This window comes from Rutidosis leptorrhynchoides, chromosome 8, assembly GCF_046630445.1.
Source record: "Rutidosis leptorrhynchoides isolate AG116_Rl617_1_P2 chromosome 8, CSIRO_AGI_Rlap_v1, whole genome shotgun sequence".
Taxonomy (NCBI): Eukaryota; Viridiplantae; Streptophyta; class Magnoliopsida; order Asterales; family Asteraceae; genus Rutidosis; species Rutidosis leptorrhynchoides.
In genome coordinates, this window is record NC_092340.1 from 274,160,528 (window position 1) to 274,173,926 (window position 13,399).

Sequence of the window (13,399 nt, forward strand, 5' to 3'; positions counted from 1 at the left end):
TCTGAAATCCGGAATAGCACTTCAACCTACGAATCAATACTATGAAGTTTTGAAAAAGTTGAATGAAGCAGCAGAAACTGTAGACAACTGTAACAGTCAAAAGTTGATGATAAAGAATATTGTGTTAGTAAAGCACAGAAAAAGAGAAGGTTTGGAACTGGAAAACGGATTGAGCAAACCCTGAAGGAGGCTGTGGACAAATCACAAGGACTAAATCTGCCTTCAAAGAATCCAAATGATTCAGTGTCTGCTGAAGTCTTTAGCGAATACCTTGCTCCTTAATCTAAACTCTTGTGGACAATATTCTTCATCATCCTCTGATATTAGATATTCTAAGATATCATCGTATCTTTCATTATAAATATCCTACATATTTCTGAAGATATTTTCATAACTATTCTTATCTGAAATAATTCATCTTTTCGCGCTATCTATTTTACATCATAAAAGAAACTACTTTAGTTTCTAAATTTTGGAACCTTCGAGTTTAAAATATGAATGTTTTCAAGTAGTGTTAGGAACTGAAGCATGAGTTAGTATAATATAATGATACTTGATCAACGTGATTATATTACAGTAAGTCATGCTGAGTTTCTAAATGGAACATAATGATTCACAGACCATAACGTCATCATGTGCCATGTTACATGACTCTTACATTTAATCTAATCTCTAAACATATCAAGAACATATTCTATTGATAGTTCTATCTTTTCCTTTGGATTCTGGTAATTTCACAAGTCAAATTGTGCTATTACAATTTCTCTCTTAGAGCATTAGCTATGTTCATTCTGAATTTCATATCTATGAATTCTAGACCATTATTCGCTTGACTTGAAGTCGGGAAAAGAAGACGGAAGCATGAAACTCCAAAATATAAGGAAAAATATAAGCACGAAGACAATGCAAAAATTACAAATCGTGTTATCGATGCGTATAGCAATATAAAGACACGGGAAAACTAAGAATACTATAAATCCAAGAGCATAGTAAAAATTAACGGATTCCTCTGGTGGAAGATGAAAAAGAACAATGACAGATGTGATAGTCAAGAATATATCAAGAATTAAAACTGGATGGAGCATATTGACGAATGTTTTGGAAGTACGAAGAAAGGAAGAAAGTATAAAAGATGGGAGATGTGGAAATAAGGAAAAGTAGGAGGTTGATTTATAGTAAAATATCTGACAGAGAAATCGAGACAGATTATTGCATTAAATCGAAGAGGATCATAATTTCCTTAATCACCGAAGAATCAAATCTTATATAGATTAAAAAGATTTTCTTTAATTCGGAGATCAACCGTGATGACGTCAAAAGATAAGATGAATCCCTATTTTCTCATTTCACTCTTTTACGATAGCTTCACTCATACGTTTCGAGTAATCGAATTATTTTATCCATATTTCTCAATGATGATAAAACCCTATGAATCAACTTATATTCGTCATAATAACATTCTTATTGTTATCCATGACGACCTCGATCAAATTTCGGGACGAAATTTCTTTAACGGGTAAGTACTGTGATGACCCAAAAATTTCCGACCAAATTTAAACTTAATCTTTATATAATTCCAACTTGATAAGCAATGAATTTTAATAAATTTTGAACCTCCGGAAAGAGTTTTACACAAGCTTTTGGTCACCCTTTTATTTGGACGATTCACGAACGTCATAACTTGATTTAATTGTTTAATTATTGTGTATATATATGGATTTATATATATTTAACTTGAAAATATGATAATTAAATATCTCATTAAGTATATTAACAAAGTATTATATATATATATATATATATATATATATATATATATATATATATATATTTTCATACTACTAATTTAAAGAATTTTTGAAAAATATATATGTTACTATTTAAACGACGTAATTAACTTATGTTAAAATGTATTTACATATAATGTATTACGAGTGTAAATACATCCTTACAAGTATTGAATACACTTTATAATATACCAATACATATAAAGGATAGCTATACTCGTATTTCTGTTCAATTTCCTCAAGAATTCTACTCGCATTCATACGGTATTTTTACCCGTATTATACACAGCTTTTAGAAGTATTTACTATTGGTATATACCAATAAAAATCTGTAATTATTTGTGTAATATGTCATCCATGACCTAATAAATTTAATATGTCATGCATGACTTAATACAATTTAACTTATCTTAGATATTTTCACTAAAAGCCAAAATTATAAGCTTATAAATAAGGACCATTTTAACTCATGTTTACTCCACATTTTCTTAAACTAAAAACACACACTTGAATGCTTTTATATCATACTTCAATCTCAGAAACTTTCCTCTTCATAATCAAGGTAAAATACTTCTCAAAATCCTTGTTCAATTCCTTATATAGTTGCTATCTTATTATACTTATAAAACTTGTAAAAACTAGAACTTGTTTTGGTGAACGCCAAGCTTGTTTGAAAAACTAATCTAATCTTTCTAACTTAACTCTAATAACACTTATTTATATGTATTATGATGTTATATTAAGTTAATATAAGAACTTATTACTTGTACATATGAAGAACACCTTGAAACTTAACATATATCCTTTAATCTCCATTCAGCAAAAAGCGGGCTGTTTTAGGTTGGGAATTAAAAACCTATCTTAGACTTTGAGTTCGAGGTTAAGACTTTGGAAATATGTTAATATATGTAAATAATACTTCCAGTATTTTTTTTCCCCTAATTTTAGACAAAGTGGAAGTATTTTATCAAAAATCATATATTGGGTGGGTGCCGGAATTTTTCCAAATCTGTCCACCGACATAAAAAGAGGGTAAAGCTCTAAAAATTACTACTTGGGATGAACTTTTCAAATTGGTTTTGTAAAATTTACTTTGAAAGGACCCGTTCATATACATTATAAACGAATCACAATAGTTGATTACATCGCGAGGTATATGACCTCTATATGATACGTTTTACAAACATTGCATTCGTTTTTAAAAGACAAACTTTCTTTACAACAAAAATTGACGGCATGCAAACCATTTCATATTACATCCAACTATAATTGACTTAATATTAATCTTGATGAACTCAACGACTCGAATGCAATGTCTTTCAAAGTATGTCATGAATGACTCCAAGTAATATCCTTAAAATGAGCTAATGCACAGAGAAAGATTTCTTTAATACCTGAGAATAAACATGCTTTAAAGTGTCAACCAAAAGGTTGGTGAGTTCATTAGTTTATCATAATCAATCATTTTCGTAATAGTAATAGACCACAAGATTTCATATACTTAAACATTTTAATAAAAATATTCTAAGTGGTTGAGCACTCGATAACCATACTTAACATTTAATCAACGTCGCATATTCCCTTTATTATAAAATTTCACTACACCGTACCAAGTGTAGTCACCGAAACGAAGTACTGTGCAACCGTTGAATACTGGTCGTCCAGTCCGGTTGGGGTTGTCAGTCCCGATAGATCTATCAACAGGATTCGCGTTTACAATACCGCATGTAAATAGTAGTTACCAAGCTATAGGGAAGTATGCCAGTGGTACAACTCAACGTAGAATATATTTTTAGTACTTGTGTCCATTTCGTAAAACAGTTATAAAACAGTGCATGTATTCTCAGCCCAAAAATATATATAAAAAGGGAGTAATGAAACTCACAATACTGTATTTTGTAGCAATTATGTATATGACGGCACTGAACAAGTGCAGGGTTTGTCTCGGATTCACGAACCTATATTAAGTATATATATTTATATGTTGGTCAATATCTGTCTAACAATTTAGGTCAAGTCGTAGTGTATCACAATCCTAATGCTCGAGACCGACATGCAAAAGTTAACAAAAGTCAACTTGACCCAAAATGACTTCCAAAATCTATACATGTTTATTATATAACTTATATATAGTTGTTTTATATATTTAAATATATTTATCAGATCTTATTATACTAAATAATACAAGTCATTTATTAATAAATAAAAATTTATATTAATATTCATATATGATAAAAATATACTTTTATATATCTCAAGTAATAAAATTTATAAAATTCACTTAATATCATAAAAATATAGTGGTATGTATTATTAATGTAATTATATTACGTGTGGTAAAAATATCTTTGTACGCATATTTATTTGATAAAATAATATTGATAATAATAATAATGATAAAAATAATAAAATGGTAGTTTCAATAAAAATATTAATTTTTAGTAATAAAGATAATTTTATTAATAACATCAACTGATAACAATTATAATAATCGTTTTAATAATAATATTAAAATTAATGATAATTCAGTTGACCATATCTTTTAATCCGTTCATCGAAACCACCCGATTTCTAAATGAAAAGTTATTAATTTTTCTTCAGCTTTTCAATGACATGCATATCATATACCTTATCTCAGTAGCATATGTATCAAATTCGAGATTTATCATAAACTATTTAACGACGAAACTAAGCATACAAACATGCATAATCATATATACTTGAGCACTAGTCAGGGATAAACTATTAATATATAAAAGATAAGATATGAATGCTCACATATCAATATTGTGATTCAATATTGCAGAAAAGTACGTAGACGCAACGAAAATGATAAACGTTAGGTTGACCTCACGAGCAATACCCTCGATCAATACCCATAACCTCCATAGCTATAACCCATAATTTCCTTAGCTCTATTTCGTTTGAAAACTTATTTTGAAATCATCTGAATATAACTCCGTCGTAGTATTTTATGTATACTAATAATATCTTGAAATAATACTAAGTAAATATATATATATATATGTAATTCGATTGAGAGAGTTTAGAGAAATATATTTTCAAGTTTCTATGAAATAATGAAACCTATTGAATTCTATTTATAATAGATTTTTGAATTATTAAAGTGAATTATTAAAGTATGAATTATTAAAGTGAATTATTAAAGTATGAATTATTAAAGTGAATTATTAAAGTATGAATTATTAAAGTGAATTATTAAAGTGAATTATTAAAGTATGAATTATTAAAGTGAATTATTAAAGTATGAATTATTAAAGTATGAATTATTAAAATTAAAGTAAAGTAAAGTAAAGGTAAAGTTAAAGTATAATAAAAGTATAAAACTATATACGTATAATACGCGTATAAATATATATAATATTAATTTAAATCGTTATATATATTTAATAAAATAAAATATAAATATCGTTATCTTATCAAGGTCACGAGGAAAATATTATAAAACATGCCTTGGAAATTAAACAGGAATTTCCACTAACCCTTGTCTAGTTCCCGTTAATTGACACATTTGTTCTTATTTATAAATCACTTTACCATTTTCCGAATGTTTTCAAAAAGAATAGATTTCTTAAATCACAGTGGACCTCATAACATAGGCCCGTAATCATATCATAATGTATCTGATAATTCAATCATTTGATATTATCTCTTAATTCTGTCGATAAATATATCAAAACAAATACGTTCATGTAAAGTATCATATATCTAATACTTTGTTAATGTTTTCAGTTAATATTATATATTATATATACATATCTATATACACATAATTGTTCGTGAATCGTCGAACACGGTCAAAGGGTAATTGATTACATGAATGTAGTTCCAAACTTTTTGAGATTCAACATTACAAATTCTGCTTATCGTGTCGGAAACATATAAAGGTTAAGTTTAAATTTGGTCGGAAATTTCCGGGTCGTCACAGTACCTACCCGTTAAAGAAATTTCGTCCCGAAATTTGATCGAGGTTGTCATGGATAACTATAAAAATGTTTTCATAACGAATATGAGTTGATAAATAGAGTTTTATCATCATTGAGTAATATAGATAAACCAATTTGATTACGCGAAGAGTATAAGTGAAGCTATCGAAAGAGAGTGAAATGAGTAAACGTATATTTGTTTTAACCGATGACGTAGTTATGATTGATTTCCGGAATTCATGGGATTTAAAGAAAATCTTTGCAATAAGATTTGGTTCTTCGGCGATTAAGGAAATCAGGATCTTCTTTGATTAAATGCGATAATCTGTCTCGATTTCTCTGTCTGATATTTTACTATAAATCCACTTCCTTCGTTTCTTTATTTCCACAGCTCACACCTTCTAGTCTTTCTCCCCAATTCATACTTTAAGGCATTCGTTAATATGCTTCATCCAGTATTGATTCTTGATATACTCTTAACTTTCATATCTGTCATTCTTCTTTTTCATCTACCACCGGAGGAAGTTATTTTTTTCTACCATTACCTTGGGGTTATTGTGTTTTTCATTCTTCCGTGTCTTTATATTGCTATAGGCATTGATATACATGGTTTGTAATTTCAGGATTGTTATCGGGCTTTATATTCTCCATTATATTTCAGAGCTTCATGCTTTCATTTTTTTTCTTTCCGACCTTAAGTCAAGCGGATAATGGTCCAGAATTCATAGATATGAATTTTTGGATGAACATAGTTAATGTTCTAAGAAGAAAATCATAATGGCACGATCTTGATTTGGCAAATTACCAGAATATCCAAAAATATAGAGCTATCAAGATGATATGTTCTTAATATGTTTGGAAATTTGGTAGAATGTAGAGTCGTGTAAATGGTACATGATGACGGTATGTTCTGTGAATCATCACATTCCATTAGAAACTCAGCATGACTTACTGTAATATAATCACGTTGATCAAGTGTCATTATATTATACTAACTCATGCTTCAGTTCCCAACACTACTTCAGGAACATTCCTATTTTAAATTCGAATTTTTTTTCCTTCAGAATTTAGAAACCAACATAGTTTCTTTTTATGTTGTAACGCAGATATTGCGAAGAGATAAAAGATTTCGGATAAGAATAGTTGTGAAAATATCTTCAGGAATATCAAAGATATTTATAATAAAAGATACGATAATATCTTAGAAATCTTAACATAGATGGATGATGAAGAAGATTTGTCTGTAAAGGTTTAGAATAAGAAGTAAGGTGTTTGCTAACGATTTTAGTAAACACTGAATTATTTGGATCCTTTGAAGGTAGGTTTAGTCTTTGTGATTTGTCCACAGCCTCCTTCATGGTCTGCTCAATCCGTTTTCCAGTTTTAAACCTTCTCCTTTTCTCAGCTTTACCACCATACTATTCTTTATCATCAAACTTTTGACTGTTAAAGTCGTTTACAGTTTTTGCTGCTTCATTAGCATTTTTTCCAATTTCGGAGAACTAGTTCATAGTTTGGGATGTTTTTTAGAAAATTCACATTCGAAGTATGTAAGTCTAGGAGATAGACGTTATATGTATACATATAACTTTTGACGTAAAATTGTCGTGAAATTCAAAATACTGATTGCTAATTCCTAGTAGTTGGTGTGACAATTATTGTTACAGGATGTAGGTGAGTACATGATGGGGTTTTAATGAATAAGTATAGTGGCTTTTCGGAGAGGCTTAAGTCGAAGGTTAATGAAGTTGTTGATAAGTTTACTGCTAATGTGGCGAGATATGAAAGGTTCCCTGGTAACAATGATGAAGGGGTAATTGTTGTAATAAGGTTTATTCGTATAAACAAATGAAAGTGATTTGCTGGAGCTGTGACAAAACTGTCTATTTTAGAAAGAGATTGAAAAATTATATTTGGTAATAAATATCAATGGATCTGACACGAATACGTGTTAAACTATAACTTTAGTTTCGAGAGCTTTTCAGGTGCATGACAGTGGGTAATATGTGGTTGGATCACCATCTCGCATGTCTTTAGGAATTTCGAAGTGTTTGAACATATATTGTAATTGTTAATATACATATGATGTTCTAAGATTTTGAATGATACAAATATTTTTGTGAGTTCCATGAATAGAAATGAGGTTCTAGGACAGTTTTGAAGTCAAAGTATAGTTTTGAAAGATGTAGGAATCTAAGAGTGATGATTTCGGTTATATCTTGAATCGAATTCCGAGATTTCAAAATCAGAATATATAATTAGATTTTGAATGAGTATGGTTGTTTTGATTTCTATAAAAGAATGTATATTGTTGTGAAAATAGGGAGTTTAATGGATGATTTGCTGAATCAAATTCGAAGAATGTAACATATTAATTGTGAATTTATATATTTCTCGGGTATTACCTACCCGTTAAAAAAAAATTTCACAATTAATATTTTGTACAAAAGAATTTTATTACAGTCTTTATGGAAATATATATGTGTATATTTCTTCAGATGTAATATAGATTTAATGAGTTAATATTAAATTAAACTCATTTGATTTATGGTTAAGGCTAGGATAGATAATTTCTAAACTTTAGAAATTACATAATCGCCGTAGAATGTTTCCCCAATGAAGTTATGAATCAATACTTCATCGTTGTGGTATTCCTTGGTATCTTCATGGCGTATGACGTCGATGCTCGTGGGACAGATTGTGAAGTTGAGGTTTGCGATGCGGTTGTTGTTGGTGGTGGTAATGGTACTGTTGATGTTGTTGATGGTGGTAGTGGTTATGCTGCTGGTGATGCTGCTGCTGGTGCTGCTGCTGCTGCTGGTGTTTGTAACCTTTGCACCATATTCTCCAAAGCCACTACCCGAGCGCGATGCTCGTTGACTTCTTCTATTACACCGGGGTGATTGTCGGTTCGGACGAGCGGATAAATAAGATCTAGAATTTGGTGTAGTATATAATCATGACGAGATACTCTGGAAATGAGAGAGAAAATGGTGTTTCGGACAGGTTCGCCGGTAAGTGCTTCAGGTTCATTGCCAAGAGGGCAATGTGGTGGATGAAAGGGATCACCTTCTTCTTGTCTCCAATGGTTAAGTAGATTACGAACCCATCCCCAATTCATCCAAAATAGATGATGGCTAATTGGTTGATCCATTCCGGTCACGCTGCTTTCGGAGCTCATGTGGAAATCCATATCGGCATAGCTGTCGGAATTCGAGGAACTCGAACTGGTTGAGGGATCCATCTTGTATGATCAGGGAAAGAATTTTTGGTATGAAATAGATTGTAGAATTTAGATTTGGTATTCTGCAATACATAATTTACATATGTATATATAATACCAAAATCCCATAAATTACGGAGGAATCTTTGAATGATGTCAGTCAAAGTTCACAGTAACAGATATGCTAAGATAAGAATTCATCTATACACTATTATGCAATAAATGTAGGAAAACACGTCTAGACTTAAGAATGATAAGCAGATAATTTCCTAAGGATGGTAAGTAGATGATTTCTGACTAAAAATGATAAGCAAAACTTTTGACATGCAGACACGGTCGAATTCCAGACTCACTAATGCATCTTAACAACTATCAGTTAGACACACTAATGCAAGACCTGGTTCGCTAAGACCACCGCTCCGATACCAACTGAAAGGACCCGTTCATATACATTATAAACGAATCACAATAGTTGATTACATCGCGAGGTATTTGACCTCTATATGATACGTTTTACAAACATTGCATTCGTTTTTAAAAGACAAACTTTCTTTACATCAAAAATTGACGGCATTCATACCATTTCATATTACATCCAACTATAATTGACTTAATATTAATCTTGATGAACTCAACAACTCGAATGCAACGTCTTTCAAAGTATGTCATGAATGACTCCAAGTAATATCCTTAAAATGAGCTAATGCACAGCAGAAGATTTCTTTAATACCTGAGAATAAACATGCTTTAAAGTGTCAACCAAAAGGTTGGTGAGTTCATTAGTTTATCATAATCAATCATTTTCGTAATAGTAATAGACCACAAGATTTCATGTACTTAAATGTTTTAATAAAAATATTCTAAGTGGTTGAGCACTTGATAACCATACTTAAAATTTAATCAACGTCGCATATTTCCTTTATTATGAAATTTCACTACACCGTACCAAGTGTAGTCACCGAAACGAAGTACTGTGCAACCGTTGAATGCTGGTCGTCCAGTCCGGTTGGGTTGTCAGGCCCGATAGATCTATCAACAGGATTCACGTTTACAATACCGCATGTAAATAGTAGTTACCAAGCTACAGGGAAGTATGCCAGTGGTACAACTCAACGTAGAATATATTTTTAGTACGTGTGTCCATTTCGTAAAACAGTTATAAAACAGTGCATGTATTCTCAGCCCAAAAATATATATAAAAAGGGAGTAATGAAACTCACAATACTGTATTTCGTAGCAATTATGTATATGACGGCACTGAACAAGTGCCGGGTTTGTCTCGGATTCACGAACCTATATTAAGTATATATATTTATATGTTGGTCAATATCTGTCTAACAATTTAGGTCAAGTCGTAGTGTATCACAATCCTAATGCTCGAGATCGACATGCAAAAGTTAACAAAAGTCAACTTGACCCAAAATGACTTCCAAAATCTATACATGTTTATTATATAACTTATATATAGTTATTTTATATATTTAAATATATTTATCAGATCTTATTATACTAAATAATACAAGTAATTTATTAATAAATAAAAATTTATATTAAAATTCATATATGATAAAAATATACTTTTATATATCTCAAGTAATAAAATTTATAAAATTCACTTAATATCATAAAAATATAGTGGTATGTATTATTAATGTAATTATATTACGTGTGGTAAAAATATCTTTATACGCATATTTATTTGATAAAATAATATTGATAATAATAATAATGATAAAAATAATAAAATGGTAGTTTCAATTAAAATATTAATTTTTAGTAATAAAGATAATTTTAGTAATAACATCAACTGATAACAATTATAATAATCATTTTAATAATAATATTAAAATTAATGATAATTCAGTTGACCATATCTTTTAATTCGTTCATCGAAACCACACGATTTCTAAATGAAAAGTTATTAATTTTTCTTCAGCTTTTCAACGACATGCATATCATATACCTTATCTCAGTAGCATATGTATCAAATTCGTGATTTATCATAAACTATTTAATGACGAAACTAAGCATACAAACATGCATAATCATATATACTCGAGCACTAGTCAGGGATACACTATTAATATATAAAAGATAAGATATGAATGCTCACGTATCAATATTGTGATTCAATATTGCAGAAAAGTACGTAGACGCAACGAAAATGATAAACGTTAGGTTGACCTCACGAGCAATACCCTCGATCAATACCCATAACCTCCATAGCTATAACCCATAATTTCCTTAGCTCTATTTCGTTTGAAAACTTATTTTGAAATCGTCTGAATATAACTCCGTCGTAGTATTTTATGTATACTAATAATATCTTGAAATAATACTAAGTAAATATATATATGTAATTCGATTGAGAGAGTTTAGAGAAATATATTTTCAAGTTTCTATGAAATAATGAAACCTATTGAATTCTATTTATAATAGATTTTTAAATTATTAAAGTGAATTATTAAAGTATGAATTATTAAAGTGAATTATTAAAGTATGAATTATTAAAGTGAATTATTAAAGTATGAATTATTAAAGTATGAATTATTAAAGTAAATTATTAAAGTGAATTATTAAAGTATGAATTATTAAAGTGAATTATTAAAGTATGAATTATTAAAGTGAATTATTAAAGTATGAATTATTAAAGTTAAAGTAAAGTAAAAGTAAAATAAAGGTAAAGTTAAAGTATAGTAAAAGTATAAAACTATGTACGTATAATACGCGTATAAATATATATAATATTAATTTAAATCGTTATATATATTTAATAAAATAAAATATAAATATCGTTATCTTATCAAGATCACGAGGAAAATATTATAAAACATGCCTTGGAAATTAAACAGGAATTTCCACTAACCCTTGTCTAGTTCCCGTTAATTGACACATTTGTTCTTATTTATAAATCACTTTACCATTTTCCGAATGTTGTCAAAAAGAATAGATTTCTTAAATCACAGTAGACCTCATAACATAGGCCTGTAATCATATCATAATGTATCTGATAATTCAATCATTTGATATTATCTCTTAATTCTGTCGATAAATATATCGAAACAAATACGTTCATGTAAAGTATCATATATCTAATACTTTGTTAATGTTTTCAGTTAATATTATTTATTATATATACATATATATATACACATAATTGTTCGTGAATCGTCGAACACGGTTAAAGGGTAATTGATTACATGAATGTAGTTCCAAACTTTTTGAGATTCAACATTACAAATTCTGCTTATCGTGTCGGAAACATATAAAGGTTAAGTTTAAATTTGGTCAGAAATTTCCAGGTCGTCACATACTTCTTAAGGAATCCATAGAAATTTGATTCACTTTAAACGGAGTTGTAATGAATATTTGGCGAGCAAAACAAAATTTGCTAAAATTAACGTTGTATGGACGAAATTTATATTATAAAAACTATATTAACCATAACCTTGTTAACTTTTCCTATATCCTATATATATTTAGACATGTTATCATTAGTATAATAAAATAATATAATCTTAGTTAATTCCGAGATTGTATATATATATAATAATCTTGGTACATTCCATGACAATAAGTATACAATACGTTTTGATAAATCCTAAGAAAATAAGTATACAATACGTTTTGATAAATTCTAAGAAAATACGTATACAATACGTCTCTGGATTGATGCAAAGATAATACGTATACAATACGTTGTGGGGTAATTCTAAGATTATATATATACCGATTATTGGACTGTTGGACATTTCGGACTATTTTGGACTACTAACAAAGGACTACTAATATAAAAATGTTAAAAATTAATTCTGTGAACTTGTTTTATTTTATTCACATGTTTTATTATTATCTGACTCATTATTATCGTTATAGGTTCGTGAATCCAAGGACGACGGCCATATTTTTAATAAGATGAAAACTTATTATTAATATACTTTTACTACCGTGAGTATATAGTCTCATTTTTAAACTCTACAAATATTTTGGGATGAGAATACATGCATTTTATGTTTTACACCATAGACACAAGTACTTAAAATATATTCTACGTTGAGTTGTACCACTTTGCATATCTTCCCTAATAGCTTGGTAACTAATATTTACATGTTATAAGAACATGTATACACGAATCCTATTAATAGATCTATCGGGTTTGACAACCCCAACTGGGCTAGTCACTTTAGTATCGTAAACGGTTGCATAGTACTTCGTTTTTACTACACTTGTTACAGTGTAGCGAGATTTCATAATAAAGAGAATATGCCACATTAATGGTTAAGTATGGTTACCGAAGCACTCAACAACTTATAGAATACTTTTATACACTTGCGAGTGTACATATATATTTATAACTATGAAATCTTGTGGTCTATACTTTTATCGATGCTAAACCTATATATCTCACCAACCTTTGTGTTGACTGTTTAAGCATGTTTATT